At 43.0% G+C, this 21198-nt stretch overlaps 1 long non-coding RNA gene across 1 annotated transcript in view; it reads right to left on the bottom strand.

The window, feature by feature from the left end:
* Window positions 1-21198, bottom strand: part of LOC112547035 (uncharacterized) — a 64081-nt gene that overhangs the window by 26531 nt on the left and 16352 nt on the right. The window contains exon 2 of the long non-coding RNA XR_003090779.3: window positions 16812-16885. This is a non-coding gene — a long non-coding RNA (uncharacterized LOC112547035). The remainder of the gene's footprint in view (window positions 1-16811; window positions 16886-21198) is intronic.

Below are 21198 nucleotides of genomic sequence, written 5' to 3'. Positions count from 1 at the left end.
CTCTAAGCCATGGTAAGCAGGAATCTTTGACGGTAACTTAGAATTGGAACATCACAGTTGTATTCTCAACCCCAAGCTGTGGTATGACACTCAGCAATTTAAAAAACTCCTGTGCCTCTGTTTATCCTTTGTGATATGAAGATAATTTGTCTGCCTCAAAGGATATTGTGCAGTTAGTAAAAATCGTAGAACGTAGAATACTAGAACTGGAAGGGACATCCAGAAGTCATCAAGTCCAGTCCCTTGCCCTCACAGAAGGACCAAGTACTATCTGAGCATCCCAGACATGTGTTTATCTAACCTGCTCTTAAATATCTTCAATGATGGAGATTCCACAACCTCCGTAAGCAATTTATTCCAGAGCTTAACCACCGTGACAGGCAGTTTTTCCCTTATGTCCAATCTAAACTTCCCTTGCTGCAAGTTAAGCCCACTGCTTCTTGTCCTATCATCAGAGGTTAAGGAGAACAATTTTTCTCCTTCCTCCTTGTATCACCCTTTTAGGTACTTGAAAACTGCTATCAAGTCCCCTTCTCAGTCTCCTCTTTTCCAATATAAATGAACCCAATTTTCTTTCAGTCTTTCCTCAAGGGTCATGTTTTCTAGACCTTTAATCATTTTTATTGCTCTTCTCTGCACCTTCTCCAATTTCTCCACATCCTTCCTGAAATACGGTGCCCAGAATGGACACAATACACCAGCTGAGGCCTAATCAGCACAGAGTAGAGCAGAAGAATGACTTCTCGTGTCTTGCTCACAACACTCCTGTTAATGCATCCCAGAATCATGTTTGATTTTTTTTGCAATAGTATCACTCATATTTAACTTGTGGTTCGCTATGACCCCTAGATCCCTTTCTGCGGTATTCCTTCCTAGACAGTTCCTTCCCATTTTGTATGTGTGAAACCAATCATTCCTCTCTACATGCCCTCTAAATAGAAGATACCTGAAACAAGGAATGGGTAGCAGTAAGAATGAATAAAGTAAGGCTGCATTTTGTTAGTTTCATAGGTACCACTTTGTAATCTAAGTTTAATATTTAAGATAGTCATTCTTTTATTAGCAAAGCTCTCTATAGGGAGAGATTACAGGCAGTATTGAAATTCCTTTTGTAAGTTTAAAGTAAAGATGTTAAGTATCAGGTAATTGACCAATCGAATAGTCAATGCATTTTTGCATTGGCTTTTCGATTAGTTGATAGTTGAAGTGTGGCAAAAGCCCAGAGCACTTCAAATGCGTAAGCGCCAAAGCGTCAAATGAACCGTGGCATTTCAAAGTGGCAGTGCTGCACAGAGCCCGGGATCAGTGTGGGAGCCCCCAGCTGACCCCGGGCTCCCCGCAGTCCTGCCGCTTTGAAATGCCACGAGGAGCAGCTGCCACTTTGAAATACCCCTCTCTCCTTCCCCCTCCTTTACTGCCTCTATCTTATAGAGGCAGCAAGGGGGGATGGGAAAGCGACTAGTCAACTATCTGATAAGCAAATGCTTATCGGATCGTTGACTAGTCCTTCACATCCCTAGTTTAAAGAGGAACAAGTCAAAACACAGCAGATTAATAACAAATCAGGTTAAAAAAAAACCTAACAACAAAAGGTTTAACGATGGGGTCACTGAACCACATACCCCTGGCTTTGCAGACTGTTAGCTTCCAAGCCAGAGGTTTCTCTCACTTCATTGTCCAGTTGGGCAGTGGAGCAAATCAGCACTGTGGGGCTAGACTTTCAAGTGCTTTCCACACCCAAGGTACTGAGCTGTTTTGAGAATTCTGGCCTTAGAAGGCAGCAGACTCTTGAAGGTTTGATATTATATCCAGCAGAAAGCAGCTGTATGCACACACTAGCCCACACGTTATGCATTGCAACCCGGGAATGAAAAGCACTGCACCCTATGACAGAATAGTAACAAACCATACTGATTTTTTTTATTAAGAACATATATTAAGGTTACAAAAGACTGCCAGATGTTACATTTCAGCTGAACTGGATTCTAATGCTGACAGTCTTCGAAAGGATCACAGATAACAGTACATATTTTATTAGTAGATCGTGCATGATTTTAAGGAAGATTTATAGAAAACCCTTCTCACAAAACAGCTGTTAAGCTGATACATAACCACTGAAGAAACTACCCAGAGGCAGCTGTGGCTGACTAACTTTCACAAAGTTGGATGTTTAAGCAATGAACAAGGGTGTTTAAGAGCTAATTAAAGCAGTGTATTTGTAGAACAACCTGACAGGCAGTTGGAATTTGGCTGGCATATTGTACACAATGGAACATCTCAACTTCACTACTGTCCATACAGTTAAACTTCAGATGTAAACACTTTAATGTCATCAGTTGCATACAATCTAAGAGCAAAAGATAAAACTTAATTGCTCCAGAATTCACTTTAACATACTGCATTTCACCTATCTATATATTACTAACCCCTGACATGTCTAATTGCTGCCCAGGATGTTAACTTAAACTGCTGTGAGAAAAATTATACACTTTAAGGCTCCTTTCAGCTAAGACCTTGCAACAAGTGGCAACAGCACCCCATTTAAAATCGGGCATCTCATTTATCCTCAGTGTCTCTATTTTCTTAATGTCATACAGCCCAATCCTGCAGCAGCACCAGAAACTGAATCCAGCTCTTCAAATTATTTTTTTAGAAGGAGAGAGCAATAACAGAACATAGGCGAGGGAAGCAGTGTTATCCAGACTGGACAGCATTTTTGGGTTGACTTGAGGAACCAATGAAGGTTCCAACAGAATCTTCCATATTGTACTTCTGTTCTTTCTTCTCCCTATGTTCTCTAAGGGTCGGCCAGCACAGAGATTTTGTTTTGGCTTAGCTATTTTAGTTAGTTTATAAACAAACCCCCCATACCCTGATGATAAATATATTGGTACCATTCCTAGCATGGGCACATTTATACCAGCAGGAAGGTGCTGAGAAGGGCTGAAGTATTTCACCAAACCAGGAGGGAGCAATGCCATGCCAGAGACTGTTTCAGGGCACAACTAACTGCATAAACTAATTAAATAATAAAAACTAAGTTCTGATTCTGACCAAAGCAGATTGGACTTCCCAGAGGCTTTTCTCCTCTCTGACTCTCCTGGTCCTTACCCTGACCCAGGGGTTCCTGAAGAACATAAGAATGGCCATACTGGGTCAGAGCAAAGGTTTATTTAGCTCAGTATTCGGTCTTCTTGCAGTGGCCACTGCCAAGTGCGTCAGAGGAAATGAGCAGAACAAGTCATCATTCAGTGATCCCACCCATTCCCAGCTGCTGACTAACACAGTCTAGGGACACCATTCCTACCCATCCTGGCTAATAGCCATTGATGGAAATATCTCCCATGAATTTATCTAGCTCTTTTTTGAACTCTGTTATAATGTTGACCTTCAGAACATCCTTTGGCAAGGAGCTCCAAAGGTTGACTGTGCATTTTGTTTTGTTTGTTTTAAATCGAGCCTTTGTTTCCTATCTTTTAGCCAATTAACTGTCAGGTGCCACCCTACTCTTCTCTAGTTCCAAGTGAGTTCTTGTTGGCCTTTATTCAGACTAAGGCTACATCTACACAACTGCAGGGAAATTGGGAGAGTGGGAGATGGCTCAACCAGTGGTTGATTTAGTGGGTCTAGTGAAGACTAAGGATGTTAAAATGTGGTTAACTGACTACTGGAGTCAATGGAATTTCCGTAGACTAGTTGATAGGCACAGTTGGGGCTCTTGTTCATTTCAAAGGAGGAATGCGGAAGTTCCTCGTATAGCCCGGGGCCAGCGGGAAGTCCCACTGACTCCGGACCACACACGGGTGCCTGCTTTGAAATGCATAAGAGTCCCCAGCGGGGGTTCTTGTGCATTTCAAAGCCATGGAGCCTGGGGTCAGTGGGGGACTCACAGTGCCCCGCTGACTCTGGACTCCATGCCATGCTGCATGCCGCTAGGAGCTGGGATCAGCTGCCCCCTGGCTCTGTGGCTGCCCCTTTAAATATCACAGTAGCGGCATTTTACAGGGGCAGCCCACTGCACAGCTGATCCGCGAATCAGCTGTGCAGTGGCTGCCTTGGGGTTTCAAAGTGACAGCGTCACTGAGACGCTGCCACTTTGAAGTACCCCTTTCCCCCCCCCCCCCACTTTGCTGCCTCTAGCTCAGAGGCAGAAAGGGGGGAGGGGAATATCAACTAGTCAAAAGAATATCTGATAAGCAAATGCTTATCGGCTAGTCGACTAGTCTTTAACATCCTGAGTAAAGACCTGACAAATCAACTGCATATCACTCTCCAGTCAACCCTGTTACTCTACCCCAGACAAGAAGAATAACGGATGTTGACAGGAGAGTTTCTCTTCTTGACCCTCCCCGGTATCTCAACCTAAGATACGTTAACTTCAGCTACGTTATTCACAAAGCTGAAATTGCATACCTTAGATTATGTCTATGCTACCACAGAAAGTCAATTTAAGTGCTCTACAGACTATCGCTTGACCCTTAACTTCAGAGCCACACCTGGGAAGCAACATCGTCTCAGGTGGGGCTGGGCCCATCTCCCCTTACAGAGGTCAGTCACCTTTTGACAGATGCCTTCCACTCTTATTCCTCTTCCCATACAGAAATAAGTTATACTGGTATAAAGGTACTCTATAAGAGAATAACTGCATCCACACCTGGGTTTGGTAGGGATGGAGGCGTATCAATTTAAATTATACCATTATAATGAGGAAGAAAAAAAACCTCAGTATCAAATATTAAAATGTCTTTGCTGCAGGAATACAGACCATACAGAGCTCTAAAAAACTCAGGCATAAAACAATACCAATTATTGGCAAATGGAAATAAAGGTGAAAAGATTTAGTCAGTGTCAAACAAGAAATATTTCTTGGTAATCTCAGAAGAATCGTTAGCAAGTCTAGATGATAAGTCTCATCTGACTATAACAACTAGCAAAAATCCACAATTGTATTTGGTACAGGTATTGTGTAAGCTTTTATTATCCATCCATCTTACTTAGACTAGGAAGATTGAAAAATACTAATTCAGATTAAGGGCCTATTTGCTGCCAGATGGTGGATAGTGAATTTTAGTTTTGTGTTGTGTACCTGCTGTTTCAATCAGCCCACATATCCGTCACTGTCATAAAAGATGAAACTGCTTTAAGTATTTTAGGTCAACCTTTTCCTTTATGACTAGAATTTGTGAAGCTCATGAAGTTGCCAAGTCTCTATCTGGTGAGTCTGATTTTTGCTCTTGTGCAATAGGGTAGTGTTTGTATATATTTGGAAAGGTCAAATCAGGACATTGTATATTTTATCTAAACTTATTTAAAAAAGAACAGTCTAGCTAACTTATACTACACCCATTGCAGAAGGATCTGAATGCTATTTAGCAGACAAGCTTTAAAAGCAAAAAAGGAGAAACGCTGATATTACACTCCTCCCTGGCATATGCCATTTGGACGCACTGCTTCCTAACCCATTCTCCTACCCCAGACAACGAGAAAGCTACTGCAGAGAGATTTCCTTAGTCTCAGTCTGAATGTGGTGCAATCCAGCAGAACTCTGATGTTCTATGAGGTACATATCACATTCCCTGCAAATCTCATTCTGTATACTGCGCCTCAAATTAAGTTTCAGTGGTCCTGGGATACAAATAACAAAGTGTCTGTATTGAGAACTGGGATAAGATTGAAATCTCTGGCATTGGCATTTAGTGGCCTGTATTTCCCTCTCTAGGTAGGAAATCACTTTTGTAAATGTAGAAAGGTGTAAACTGGAATTTAATTCACATGAAAATTCTTGAGGTGGTGACTTTAGTTGGCAACATTAGAGCTACAGCAACTCACTACCAAAGAGAAAAATATGTGATCAAATTTTGCCTGCGCACGCGCGTGCACACACACACACACACACACACACACACACACACGATCAGACCCATGGTACATCTGTCCAGTCTCTTGTTTGAGAGTGGCCTACTCCAGATGCTTAAGAGAAAGATGTAAGAAACTCCAATTAGGCAGATATGGGATCATCAGCTCACAGCACATGTAAGAAGAATTTGGCTCTTAATCTTTAGAAAAAAAAAGGAGGAAAAACATTTAGATCACTGGCAACTCTGTCTCTGGGGTACTATCACCTCACTGAAAATAAACGATAAGGAAAAGTTTATCTTAATTCAAATTCACTGCTCTCTAAGGGTGAGGTCACCGTGCCGTATAATAAAACTCTACTGCATTTTTTTCAGGAAAATAAAGTATAAATGGCTAACTAGAAGAAACTTCTCCATTTACATCAGATAATATGTCTGAAAAATAAACATTATTGCACCAATGCTGCTTATCACTTTATTGATTTGCCATTAGTTACCACAAGGGTTCAGTTTAAAAAATAAAAGGATGCCAGGAAAATGCATGTTTAACACTATCTCATGTCCAATGTCTCAGCATCAATGGTTTTGTTTATATTATTTGCAAGTGTCAAACAGCAGGGTTGTCTTTGGAAATTACACAAGGGAAAACATCTGCTAGTGTTGCTGTTCCAATAAGGAATGTGTCCAATCCTGTTCAGATGTCTGCAATTTCAGATCAAGCTCATAAATACAGTAAGCTCATATAAAAAATATCAAGCCCGTTTTCAATATCGACAACATAAAAACCAACATCTAGGAAGGGTTTTTTTTTTTTAGAAAATATTTATTCCTGCAACAATACCTACACAAATATTTATGATATGGCTAGTATTTAAGGTTGCTAAGAAACCAACACGCCTTCTGAAGTTCTTTGCTATGAAGCCTTTGCCCATACTACACACCTGAAGTTAGGCAGCTAGCATCCTGTGATCCCTGTTTGTCATGTTGACCAACTGCATCCAGTTTTCTTCCTTATGCTCCCTGTCTGCCCAAACCTACTTATCGTCTCCTGTATTGGGCCTGACTGACAATTAAAAGCTGTATCACTAAGGGATGTGATTTTTACTCAGGTAGCTATGCCATTCGAAGCTCTACCATATACTGCTATAACTATGTTCTCATCTTGCTTGCACCAAGATAAGAACTTATATGGACATCAAACTGCTTCCACAAAACCTCATTTTGCTAGTCTAGGTAGAGCCCTGCAAAGCCATGGATGTCTGCTTTATATCCATAGATACCCGCATCTGCGGACAAGGTTGCAGATATTCGCGGTTCATTTTTGCACATAGATGTGGATACAGATTTTGTATCTGTGCTGGCAGAGATGAATGTAAGCAAGTGTGCCCTGGCGCACGGCTCTGACAAGAGCCAGCAGGGAGCTATATAAGAAATTTTAAGTTACTTTCACTGCGGCGTGCGGGGGCTCTATGTGTAGACCTAGTCTACACATTAGAAAACGAGGCTGGCATAATTACTGTAACCCATCTGGCAGGTGGAGCCAGCTGCAACAAAGGCTGGTTTCAATATACAGCAGCTCTGTTTCAGAACTGGTTTGAGCCTCTACCCAGTAACCTGGGGAAATTACGCACCACCCCGGTGCACTTTTCAGAGGCAATGCTTCCCCTCTCGCAATCACACAGTCTGAATGTAGAAAAAGAAACTTTTAAAGAAAGGAGAAAAAAATCCACCCAACATTCATTAGGGAAAATGCCACAAGCAGGATTCATAAACATAAAGGACACCCACCCCAGAGTGCAAGGGGAGGGCTCCTCAGCTTCATGTTTGTGAGTTCTACAACCAAAAATTACTGTGCTCCCTCTGTTTTCTCATCAGACCGCCCTCAAAGTGGCTGTCCTAGTCAGTGAGGAGCCAGAGTTCAGAGGTGCAATTGTGAGGGGATGGTAGCAGCTTGTTTGCTCTGTTATCGGAGAATTTGCTCTGGCCCCCTTCCTAGTTATCTGTGGTTCCCCACTGCCTAACCACCCCACCTGACACCCATCAGATATGTTCCGCTGCTACCTGCCTGTCTGCTGTGACCTCTGTAGGTCACCTCTTAGTGATTTTTAGCTTTCTGCAGGGTGGGCAGAAACACTGCCCCACCACACACGATTTCATCTCTTATGCAGTCTTTAAAATAACAAAAGGCTTCTAATGAAGCTTATTTAGTTTTCTCTTTGAATAGTGGGGAGGAACTGCTTAACCCAGACGGGGGACCCTTAAGAAGAGTCCCTAGCTCCTGGCTGGGACACTCACAGTCCTCACACCTCTCACTTTCAGAGGGGTCTGTTATTTGAGCCCCTGGCTTAATGAGGTCCTTTCATTGAGGGTAACCCCCTCATTTGGGACAGGTTAAGCAGAGTTCTGCCCCCCTTTATGCATACAGTAAAGACAACAGCATTTCACTACCTCTGCCTTCAATGTTAATATGATTTGTAATTCAACACCAGCCAAATGTGATCACTTTAAGCAACATCACTCTATTTCCGAATATATCTTGGTTGATGAGGTGTGCTCCTGTAAATAAAGTTTGCTCCTGAAGTCTCCCCCTCACCCAGCCAGCTGTCAGGGAAAAACTCCTTCAGATCCCAGCTGCACTATTTTGCTCAAGTGTGTGAAAAATTCACTCCCCTGAGCAGTATTGTCAAAAATACTTAAGTCCTTGTGCAGAAGCATTCATCCATCAAACAAGCTATTATCTCTCAGAGAGGTAGGTTACCTACATTGACAGATGAATCCCTCCCGTCACCATAGATAGTATCTATACTGAAGTAGTGCAGCTATACGGTTTTAGATGTAGACATGCCCATAGCTAAACCAGCATAACTATACACCTATCCCGTAGACAAAAGCGTACATATATTTGTACAGTGCCCAGCACAATTCAGTTCAGGTCCACGATGGAAGTTCCTAAGTGCTACTGCAATAGAAATAAATATTTTCATCAGGACTTAAGTTGTTGTCCTTAAGAAATCCAACAGTACTAGAATGAATAAATGCTATTCCCTCCTTCCTAGTAGTGTCTACCATGTAGTCAGTACATTCCTATTCAGGGGTGGTCCCTATTTCAAGCTTAATACTTAAAGTATTGATAGTTTACAATTATAGATTCTGTGCAAGCACAAATACATACCCATTAGTCTGAAGTTTCTAAATGAAAAGATTTGGGTTGGAAATATGATTTTTTTAAAACAAAAGTAATTTTTCCATGGACAGCAGGAAAAAAAATTGTTAGATGAAAACCCAATTTTCCACCAAAAACCAGTTTTGATTTAAGATTACTGATCAGCCCTAACTGGAATTTAGATAAGCCACTTATTCCTTAATTCAACCAAGTCTGGTTAAATTATGTTTTTTCATCACAGGCATTTAAACTGAAGTATTGACATATTAGAAGGTGAGCTCAGGAAAACAAATTGTGATAAGGAAGGAAAAAGCATGGGAGATAAAAATCTATTTGTTCCCATGCAATAAATCAGGACAGAGGAGTTTAGAAGCAGAGGAATGAAATGATAGGAAATTTCTCAATCAAAAGTGGTATACTTTTGCATTCTGTTCACAGTGTAATGGGCCTAAAAGTACAAAAGGAAAAAATGTAATAATAGTCTGTAATCATTCCCGAATATCATTTATAAGATTAAGTGCACAAACATATTGGGAATCTAAAAAGTTCAAAAATAAAAACAACCTCCCCCACACGCAATACTGGCAGATAACAAAAGATGCTAATGTCTTTTTGGTTAAACCTGCTCAATAAGAAAAACTTAAGGTAGTCCCAAACCTCTCTGAATAGGATTTAAATACTCTTTGCTTATTAAATAGCACTTTGATCATCAGATTAAGAATATGTCCTTTAAGCTATAGACATACCTATGGACAAACTAAAATGTCACAAATGCTATGTTTTGCATTTAAAAAATGTTCTTGTATGCATAAAGCACCAAAATCAGATACCAGGCCCAACTGTACTAGGCACTGTAAAAAAATATGGGGGGAGACTGTAAACTCTTCAGGGCAGACCCTAATAGATAAAATAGTGGGGAGGGGAGGGAAGATGTACCAAATTCAGAATGACAGTGAATAGGCATCAGGTTAATTCTTTGTAGAGAGAGCGAGTTAATAGAAGCATGGGACTGGCAAAAGAAAAGCCAATACTTGGGGGCGTGACTGAGTGATATGCAATTCTACATTCCACCTAGTGCCCTTTCAAAAAAACAAACAAACAAACAAACCCCACAGTGTCAATATTGGCCTATATGTAAGTATGAACGTGGATTTAATGCTACATGCTAAGTAATGAATGATCCAGACATTGATTACCAAAAATGGCATTACTCCTGAATTTACCAGTACTGTTTTTTTTCTTTGGTATTCTCATGTTAGGTTTTATACCCTGAGAAAAACACACACTGGTGTGAAGTGTAAACAAGTTTTGTTTCCTTTTTAAACAGGTGGCACTTTATAATACATTTTACAAAGGCAATTCCAAAAAAGTATTAACAGCAGCTCAATATGTCATCGCTCCCACGTAATCTAAATATGCGTGTTCTAAAGAAACAGTTGAAAAGATGATACTATTGTAAATTCATGTTTGCTTAATTTATGTGACAGATTATGAAGGAAAAAAAGACTAAAACAATGTTGTGTGTTTATGTTCTGAAGTACTGAGACACAAGGATAAAAGATTGGATTCTGTAACCAGAGTGTATTTCACACTTGCCTTCGTGTAGTACAGATGTTATTTCTTGGAACTAGCTGTATTGTAGTTCATTGCTATCTTTATCTTTCAAGGACTATGGCAACTCAGCTTCATAGGCACACTTCCAAATGGGGAACCCTCCCTTGCCTCCTCATGAGCATTAAGGGCAGACACAGGAGCCAACTTCAAAATAATCACTTGCTGAGCTGATGGCCAATCCCTTCACTTTTTTGACAGACTGGGACACCTCCACCCTTTTTCCACAGACAATGGTTTCTGGTTTTCAAGTGGCTTAAGATCTGCCCCTTTCTGTGTAGTACCTTTCAACACCCAGACAGCAGAGCTCTGATGAAATGATGGCAGCAAGAACTTCCACAAACAGTTCCCTGCTGGGACCGTATTAGCAACACCCTTCTGAGAATCACATTTCAGCATTAACCCACTAACATGAGACATTGTACACCTCCCAGGGTGACTGAGTCTGATTCCACAGACAGCTTAAAACACAAATTTGAATCAGTTGCACTTGAGTCATGTTTTCAAGCGTTAGTTTGTAGCTATGACACCTAAAAAATACTTAAAAAAATAATAAAGTCTTGATTCTGATGCCATCATAGTAGGCTCCAGAAGACAGGGTTCAAGGCCTGAACCTAGACACATCTGTGTTCATTCTAGTTTGAACATACAGAAATACCACCAAAGTGCAAAGGTAAAATCTAAATCTGAATTTACCATAGAGCTCAAAGTTTTACACAGAGAAAGCTTATAAGGTCGGCCCACTTTATCAGAGAGAGAGAGAGAGAGAGAGAGAGAGAGATGCACAATGGTTGCTCTCCACCAACTAACAATTATTTACATTGGGCTTGATGATTATCAAAAGTGTTTTTATTACATATAAAATGATTTAAGTGGTTAAAGTGAAAATAGTCAGATCAAAGTTAGTAAACTAAAATGAACAAAACACACTTAACTATTTCTAATCCACTAAGAAACTTGTTACATGCAAATTCTTACCCAAGCTTCAAGTCAGAGTTGATCTTTTACTCTTACTTGGGTCTATAGCTTTTCAGAATTCTTCAAGTACCTTCTTAGGGTGTTACAGGCAGTTTCAAAAGCCAGCTGAAGACAAAAGACTGATGGCTTCTCATTGCTTAAATAGACTTTCGCTCAGGGAAGGAACCCTTTGTGTGGCATCCCTAATCCCCATGGAAAAATACCAGTTTCAAGATGCATTCTAGTACCAAGTGGCATGGTCACATGACTTTCTAGGACAAGGGTGGCCACCCCATTTCAGATGAAGAGCCACAACAGCAGTGGAGACAGCAAAGCTGTTGAGAAGAAAAAAAAGCGCCTTTTTTCTCTTTTTTTCTTAACAACTTTTCCCTTGGTATTTGTAGCCCTGCCCTTTTTTTGGGGGGGGGGGGGGGCTCGAGCTCTTCACAGGGTCTCCACTGCTACTGTGGCTCACAAAAAAAGCACTTGGAAGGGGTGAGAGGTGCAAGCTCTGGGAGGGAATTTGGGTGCAGGAGGAAGTAGAGAAGACGATGCTGGCTCAGGAAGGAGGCTCCAGGCTAGAGAGTGTTGGGTCTGCGGGGTGTGTGCAGGAGTGTTATGATGCTGCGGCCAGATGGGGGCTTGGCCCCAATTGAGGGCTTGTTGGCCAGAATTCATTTGTAAATAAAACATTATGTCAAGCACAAAATGTTTCAGCGTTGTCTTTATTTATGAGAGGGTTGGGGTCAGGGGTCACTGACCCACAAAAAAGTCAATCGGGGCCACACAAGTAAGATGCAAAAACACAACTGCTCTAAAACCCCCAAGTCTCACTAATGTGGCCCCAACTGTGCTGGTGGGGGCAGGGGACAGGGTGCTGGGGCAGGGTGTTGGTGGGTGCTGGGGCAGGGTACTCATGGGGGGGGAGGGTCTGGCCAGGAGGAGGGAACAGAGACAGCTGGGGCCGGTACCTGGGGATCCCGGGTCTCAGGAAGTGTGCTGGCTGCTCTTCACCTCCCCACCCCCAGGTACCCCTTCTGCTTTAACCCAATCCCCTTTCCCTTCCCCAGAGCCAGGCACACACTCACAACCCAATTCCCTCCCCCCCCCGAGCCAGGCACCAGCCCCCTCTCTATACTAATCCCCACCCCCGCTCTGCTTTAACCTAATTCTCGGATTCTGGAGGCCCACAACAGCCACATGCATCTCCCTCCAGGCTCTGGGGTGCTTGCGCTGAGTGGCTGGCATGCCATGCGCATGCCCACCCCAACCTCCTCCCCTCCCCTCCCCCAGAGCCAGATACCTCCCCTTCCCGCTCTAACCCAATCCCCCTCCCCCACTAATCTTATGCCCAGGTCCCAGATAGGACATAGTGCACTGGGGGCTGTGAGTGGAATGGCATGGGCCGTGAGCGCACATGTGGCTCACAGCGGCCCAGCTGTGAGAGCGGCTGACTTGAGTGGTTCCGTGTTCCATCAAGAGCTGCAATTTTTTTCTTCACAAGCCGCAGGTTGACCACTCCTGTTCTAGGACCAACCATAGTTTGGGCTTATAAGCATGGCCATTTACAAATCATTGGTTTTAGTACTGAGTCATTAAGTACTGGAGCACCAGAGCAACTTTAGAACTATAATCATATGTGCACTTCATATTTCTAACTTTAGATACCGGAATGATACATGCACAAAAATAAATTATACAGATTCAGCAGACTGTAACTTCAAGTTATTCACATTTATATCCAGAAGCCAATTTTCATAAAGCATGGGAAGGGGTGTGTGACAGTTTGTCTCACTTTATAGTAATGAAAAGTTAAACACATATCTGCACTGTTTATTCTACAACTCCTATAGACCCCTTTCCATTTTTTATTGCTCAGAACATTTAGATGGGGAAAGGATCTTTATTTTTTAAGATCTGAGCTCCTCTTGCTACTTAATCATCATCTCTCTGTGAACTCCCAACAAGGCTGTCTAAAAATAAAGAATAAGATTTCCTAAAAAACAAGATGAGGATTCAGGAACAGGACAAAATTCTGCTCAAATACTGGATGCCTTACCAGTTCTGGTATTTTGCCATTGGCTGGTAGGAATGGGAATTGCCTGTATATATGCAATAGAAAGACTTAAGCTGTAGTTCAAAGTCAAGCTGTTGTCAGTTATCCATATTTTTACATTTTTACAAAGGCATCTTAAAAGTAATCCATGTAACCAACAGTGTGCTTCACAAAAAGGCAGTGCATGTAACTGTGATGGCCATCATCTTGGACTACACAGCTGTTGGCTGAACTGGAGACATAATGTGATTTGCTATGGGTTGAGCGAGAGCCAAGGCTCCATAGCTGGGCTGTACCAGACCTTTATTCTTCCCTTTACAAGGCACAGAAGGAGACTTATAAACATATCTGAAAGTGGGTTACATAACTATGCACAAATCTGCATGTGCAAGATTTATTAATTAATGCTAATTGTTCACGTGCATGTATGATCTGTTCAGTCACACTCAGCTAACATATGCCTACAAACACCCATTTTGGCACAACTTTCCATGAAGGTACGTACATTATCTTAAAAACCCTGTCTGCCTTGGTTTTATGTTTACTAAATTGACAAAAATAAAGTTTCCGATTACTATTTGCCAATACATTTACTGTTGCTTTGTAGACTGCTCTTCCATTTGATGGACTGGGTGTGCCTTCCAGTGACCCCTGTGAGCTATATTAATAGGGCCACCCAAAGCTGAAGAGGGCAGCAGATAATGTAGCAAGGGAAGGCACTGTCTATACATCCGGGCTGCTGGACAGAGCTGGGGCTATGGTGCAGTCACCCCGACCCTCTGGGTGGCCAGGAAGGATCGAGCTTGGGATGGGAGGGGCTTGGCTCCATGTGGGGAGGAAATTTTTTTGGAGGGGTGGGGGGAAGGGACTTGGCTGGGGCTTGCCTTCCCCAGCTGGAACTTCACCCACCGCTCATGCTTCTGATGCTCTGAGCCGGGGGTTTGAGTGATAGGCCAACAATCTATCCTTGTAATGCAACAGTTACTTAAAGACAACGAGGTAGCCATTCTGGGAAACATGGTAGGCAGGCATGGCAAAGCCTTGTTCATTCCCTAAGTAACTTCTGATAGCACAGATTACAGTTTCTGGGGATTGATTTTATTCCAACCTTTGATTAATCATAAAAAAACCCCAACAGATGACAATTTCGCAACTGAAGCTTAAACAATCACTGTGTGAGAGCCAGAAGAAACAGAGATTGATTTTCAAGGTTCTAGGCTGTAATATTCAGAGGCTGGCTTAATAAAAACACCCCAACTTGTAAACGGATCTAGTTTATTACAAAAACCATCAAGAGGGGGAATGCAGTAAATCCCAGGGCGTTGCTAAGTATTTTAACACAAAACCCTCACATTTCACAGAACTTAATGACAAAGAAGAGAGAAAAAGCAGAATGTTTTCCAGAAGTTCCCAGAAGGTTTCAGCTCTGACTAACAAATCAATCACTTCTATTTCCCTAATGCACAGGATCACCACCACAGAAATGGACTGTTTCATTCTGTTGCCATTTCACTGTATCCATGTACCTCAGACAGTAAGATTGTATCAATCAGAAAATGAACTAATCTATTAAAACTTTCAGAAGCAGAAACTAGATAACATATGGATTTGGGGGTTGCAATACAGAGCACCACTGATCCAGATTAACAGCAACCAGGTTGTTATATTGGCTATTCAGTCCCTTATCTGAGACCCTACAGTTTCTTTTTACAGCAGACCTAAGCAGGCAGTGATTCACTTCAGAAATTGCTAACACGAATTGCCCCTTCTGAAACTCTTTCACGGTGGCAGAGGAAAGCATAGGCATAGAGACAGAGGTACCAGTTGTAGAAATGAAAAAAAACCAGTTCAGTTAAGACTGTAGTCACTAACTGAGCAATATAAGTCCGGTTGCATTGTCACCGCTCTATTTTGTAGCACATGCAATTCAGTCTTCCCTGCTATAACGCCAACACTTTCTACCACTGCTAAATCTGCAAATTTTAATAAAGATTCTTTCAGACCCAACAAGTAGTGGAGCAGTTGTCTACAGAAATCCGATCAAGACAATGAATCAAAATGGGAAGATAATATAAAGTATTCTATTGTTTTGAAAACAATATTTGCTTAGAACATTCAGGTTCAGTATTTTGGACTTGTAATTTGCCTGTCTGCCTTCAGGTTTTATCTAAATTCTAAATGTCCATTGAAAAGTAAAATCTGAGTTGAATTCATCATATAGTTATCCAGAAGAGTAAAATCATAATCTCAGAGGAAATTAAAAAACAAATTTCCTCTCTCAGTGTGACTAGGGTTGCCAGGTATTCGGTTATGAACCGGACAAGATAAAAAATGAAGTGTGCAGGGTTCTTTCAAAAAAGGGTGGTTTTTTTTTTCAAAAGAACCACATCTAAGCTGTTTTCTTTTTTGAAAAAACTGCTTTGAAAAAGCAATCAGAAGAAAATATACAAATTAGTACCAAATTTGCATATTTCCTTTTGAAAGAAGAATGTAGTCTAGATGTACCCTTAGAGTCAATAGCCTGGCAGTTGCTGCTAACATTAGTATCCCTGTTAACAGAGATGGGCATCTGACAATTCTCACTAAAGAAGGCCTCATGTTTGACTGAACTCCCTGCTAGTGCTTATTACCACCAGCCTTGCCAAAATACTTATTACGGAACTGTTAGAGCAGTGGTTCTTAACCTTACTGCAGCCTGCTCCCCTTTGATTCTCAAAATATGTTCTCACACCCCTTATTAAAAATCGTTGAAGTAGGTCAGTTCTTTAAATCTAAGATATATTATAAAAATCTGGCATGTCTCGCACCCCTAGGGTGTTCGAGAACCACTGTGTTAGAGAAATTAGGATAATTTTGGACTTTTTTATGGGCTCATAGAGGAGCATTTTTCTACATGACACTGACTGTGAATGTAGCTTCTAAGCTTTTGTATGTGAATATTGTAGAGTTTGAGTGACTGTGGTCAGACATAGAAAAATTTGCCTTACTTTTAGTATTTTCAAGAACACAGACATCAGCTACCACAGCAAAAGCAATCCAAATGTATTCTACTATTATGCATATGCTATTTAAATCTAGTACTAGAGTATATCCTACACATTTTGTAAATTTTAAAAGGTTGAGTCCTTATCAGCTCATAAAGAACACTGGTAAATATGCAATGAGTTACCTTTTCAGATAGCTTGTCAGGGACCAGTCTTCTTTGTTTAACATTAGATAACATTGGCCATTAGAAGTCTGCATCTGAAAGAAATGAAAATCCAAAATGTTAGCCATAAGACAATTATTACAATTTTACTATCTACAATGTATAACTGTGCCCGTGTAACAAAGATTCCAACATGTTTACCGACTGTGTGTCAGCATCAATATTTGTAATCTATATAAGATTCCAGAATGTCCATCCTCTCTGTGTCACTCTGAAGTCTAGAATATCTGCTGGATGAACGTAAAGTGATGGACACAGCAACAAGCATGGTTGAAGGCAGGAGTGACGTGTGTGGGAATACTAAGGTTGCCAGGTGTCCAGTTTTGAACCGAACAGTCCACTATTTGAGCTTTCTGGCCGGGAAACATATTTAGAAAATACTGGACATATAAATGTCTGGTATTTTCTAATTAAGTAAGTTTTATTATTATCATGAATATCAGTAAGTAGTTGCGTATGTCTATGCAGTAGAAAGAAGGGGGCTGGGATGGAATCCTCAGGGCTGGACTCGCCCATGGAATCCTCAGGGCTGGACTCTGTCAGGACCGTGCACAGGACAGGCAGGACCCCGGCATCAGCTTCCCACCAGCTGGTTCCCCCCTACTCCTCCCGACCCCCTGGTGGCCAACCCTGCTTCCTGCCATCTGGTTCTTCCCCCCTCCCCTGATCTCCTCTGGCCAGCCCCACTCCCCCCCGACCCTCTCCCAGCCAGCCCCGCTCTTCTGGCCGTTTCCCCCACGACCAGCCCCGATCCCCTCAATCCCCTCCTGGCCAGCCCTGCTTCCTGCCAGCCATCCCTCCCTCCCCCCGTCCCACCCAAACTCCCCTGGCCAACCATGCTCCCCTCTCAGCCGTTCCCCACCCCCATCTGAAATTGCGTGTGTCCGCTATTTTTTTGAAATCATCTGGTAACCCTAGGGGACACAAAGGGTCATATGCCCCCCAATGCCATGGGGGGAGGGAGGGCGAGGAAAGAGAGAGAAGTGAGAGGCCAGGAACCACATACAATTCAAGGCAACTGTCCTGGGCTCTGCAGTTTGGGGAGGCCCTGCAGCGCCCAGGGCAGACTGGGGAACATGGCACGTGCAGAAGGGGTCAGGCCCACCTGCCTGCACTCACTGCTGACAGGAAGCAGCGTGACCCAGCCCCAGCCCACTCTGCTTGGGGAAAGGGATGGAACCAGCCCGCATTCACCAACAGTGGGAAATGGAGCGACATGGCTGGGAGCTGGCAGAGTGGAGGATGCTGGGTCTGGGTCACTCCGCTTCCCGCACCACCAGTGAGTGTGGGGGAGCTTGACCCCTGCTGCCAGCCCCAGACCCCCAACTAATTCCCCATGCTGTGTTGCTCAGGGGAGGGCTCAGAGCAGAGGGGGGGACTTGCAGGGGTGGGTGGAGTATGAGGGGGGGAGACAAGACTGGGCTAGGGGTGGAGCAGGGAGGAGTCATGTAGGGTGAGGGTCACATGGCAGGTCCCGCTATCTCCTCTTTCCTCCCCAGCAGTCCCCACTGGTTGAAGGCTCTTTCTGATTAGAATACAGGTTCTTACACTGTGGTTTGTGGACCACTAGCAATCCAGCAGCTCTATTCAGGTTGTCTGTGGATAGTTCCCTCTACGGTGCACACCTGAGCAGCTGCACATTAGAGAATGAAGTGCTCACCACCAAATTAGTGGCTCATAGGCCTGGCTCCATTTAACAGGTGCCTGGACCTTGGAGAAAATGTACATGTAAGATGAGATGGCAGCTAGAGGGCACTGGGTCCAGAAGAACAGGTGGGGGAAGGGGGGGGGGAGAACTGCTCCAGCTGGCAGGGAGAGACAGCTCTCTTTCCCAGCCTCAGCCCCATCCCTGCTGTGGCGGTAAAGAGGCACCTTTACAAAATGATTTTTACCCATGAATGCTCATGCTCAAATAAATCTCTTAAATTGCCACAGACTCCTCCTTTTCACAGGTATAGGCTAACACGGCTGCCCCTCTGAGACCTTTCTTCAAACAGGTCCACTTCTGGGGTAGAAATCTGAAGCACGGCAGGGAAAGAGAGATGATACAGTATTTTCCTAGAACACTGAAATATGTCTCAATAGGCGTGAGTACTCTTTTGGAGCACCTTGCTCCAAATCCAGTAGGGTTTTTTTTTTTTAATTAATTCTCTCAAAGATTGTGATGTAGAAGTAAGGAGTTTGGTCTTGGATACTATTGGGAGAAAAGGCATATTTAGGCCTGACAGAAGTCTGCTGTGAATTTTAACAATCCGTTTTGATAATGTTAACAGCATAAGCAGAACTGGGCACATGTAAGAAATTACAGGGGAAACATGTTTGATTACATTTGAAATACACTCTCCCTCGGAGGCAGGCAGATGTTGGGGAACTGTTCAGAGGAAGCAGGAGTCCAACACTTATAGATACCCTCTGATGTGTCAGAGGAAGCTAGGCAGCCTCCTACTCCCTCTTCCTACGCCCTCAAGTGTGGAAGTATTTAGGTTAAACAAAAGGGCATTTAAAAAACAAACCCTTTTGTGTATAGTTTGCGTTGCTCTTACTGGTAAGATTAAAAGTATACTTTGATTTGAGAAGGCTGCTTGGTCACTGCAGGGGTACCAAAAGCAGAAAATAGCAAAGGGGTCACCCCCTTCCTCCAAAATGTTTAACATAAGCATAGAAGCCGTGGAGAGGTGCAGCAGGCACTGTGCTTTGTGGCAGGGGAGGTGATAATGTGATTGGCTCTCTTGCTGGGAAGCTTCCCAGTGTTGGACTGAGGTGGGCCCCTTGATCCTTCCTCACCATGGGGCCCTGCCTCTGATCCTCCTCTTCACCTCCTGAGACCCCATCTTCTGGCCAGAATGGGAGCTGGATCCAGGCCACAGTAAAAGCCTTCAGGGAGCCTGGACCTCTGAACCTCCACCTGCCCTGGGTAGAGGGCCACAGTGCCCGAGAGCATTCCCCAGCCCATGTCCTTGCCTCCCTGAGATACACAGCCCAGGGTAGTTGGAGGGTCTGGGGCTCTTCTCAGTGGCCCAGGTGGGATCCTTTGGCAGCTCCTGCCACTGCCTGGTTTTGGTTTCTGGCCTGGAGAGGGGATGGGGCCTTAGGGGAAGAATAGGAGCTGGGGGTGGACTCATGGTCCTAGCACCAGCAGCCCCCCTCCACTTCCACATTGAGATTTTGGCATTCCTGGATCAATTTCTGCTCACCAGCTCCCGAAAAGGATGAAGGACAGAACCTGGCTAGGACTCTGGCTAAGAGTGGGAGAAATCACATGATTCCTCCCTGAGAAAGGAGAAGGCATGAAACCCGTGATGGAGCATTCCATATACTTTATGAAAATGTGCTTATGATACAAATATGTTATGTGCTTTATCCAAAATGGCTCAGGTAAGGTTAAAACGAGTCTTGTGCCATCTTAAAAGAATAACAGATTTATTTGGGCATAGGCTTTCATGGGTAAAAAGCACTTCGTCAGATGCTTGGCGTGATAGTTTGTTGTCCTTTCTTCCCTTCTGCATGGTAGTACAGTATGCATTGTAAATGGCTTGTCTTATTTTGTAAAGTCCAGTCATGTGGAAGTTTGCGTGGAAGGTTATTTTTTTTTATGAAAAAAGTCTCAATTTTTGAGAGCTCATTCTTGATGTCCTATTTGCTATACAGGATACTGATTAGGTGGTTCCTTAGTTTCTTGGAGAATATGGCACAATCTCTCACTACAGTTTGCGTAGTATGTTGACTGTAATGGATTTTTCACCCTCAGGCCATTGGGTATGACGTCCATCTGTACCTTTAAAAAAAAAAAAGAGAGAGAAAGAGGAGTCCTGTAGCACCTTAAAGACACAGATTTATTTGGGCATAAGCTTTCCTGGGTAAAAACCACTCAGCTTAGATTGCCACTCACTGCTTGACTCTTCTTCAGGGCAGGGAAAGGTGCTCAAAGTGTCACTACTAAATACAAGATATGAATAGACTGTTTAGCAGAAGCAGCTAAGACATATTTAAAAAGACCATTGAAGGTGAAATGGCCTGTTGGCACCTCTCCAGTCAATGAGAGAGAGGAAAGAAACGGCGGGTGAGGTGGGATCAGCTGTGGAGAAGATGTTAGCAGGCTGCAGATTGTTGTAATGAGCCATGAAAGCAATGCCTCTATATTCAGTTCATTATTTTTAGTGTCTGGCAAATGTCTCTCACACATTCTCTCTCTCTCTCTCTCTCTCTCTCTCTCTCACACACACACACATACACACACACACACACACAAAAAGTCCAATAAAAGATATTACCTTCCCCGCCTAGATTCTCTAATATCCTGGGACCAACATGGCTACAATATTGCTGCATAAAAAAGTAACAGTGAAAG

The sequence above is a fragment of the Pelodiscus sinensis genome, chromosome 1 (genome assembly GCF_052426305.1).
Source record: "Pelodiscus sinensis isolate ZL-2025 chromosome 1, ASM5242630v1, whole genome shotgun sequence".
Classification (NCBI taxonomy): Eukaryota; Metazoa; Chordata; order Testudines; family Trionychidae; genus Pelodiscus; species Pelodiscus sinensis.
The sequence above is the reverse complement of the archived record's forward strand: the minus strand, read 5'-3'. Positions and strand labels throughout refer to the sequence as shown.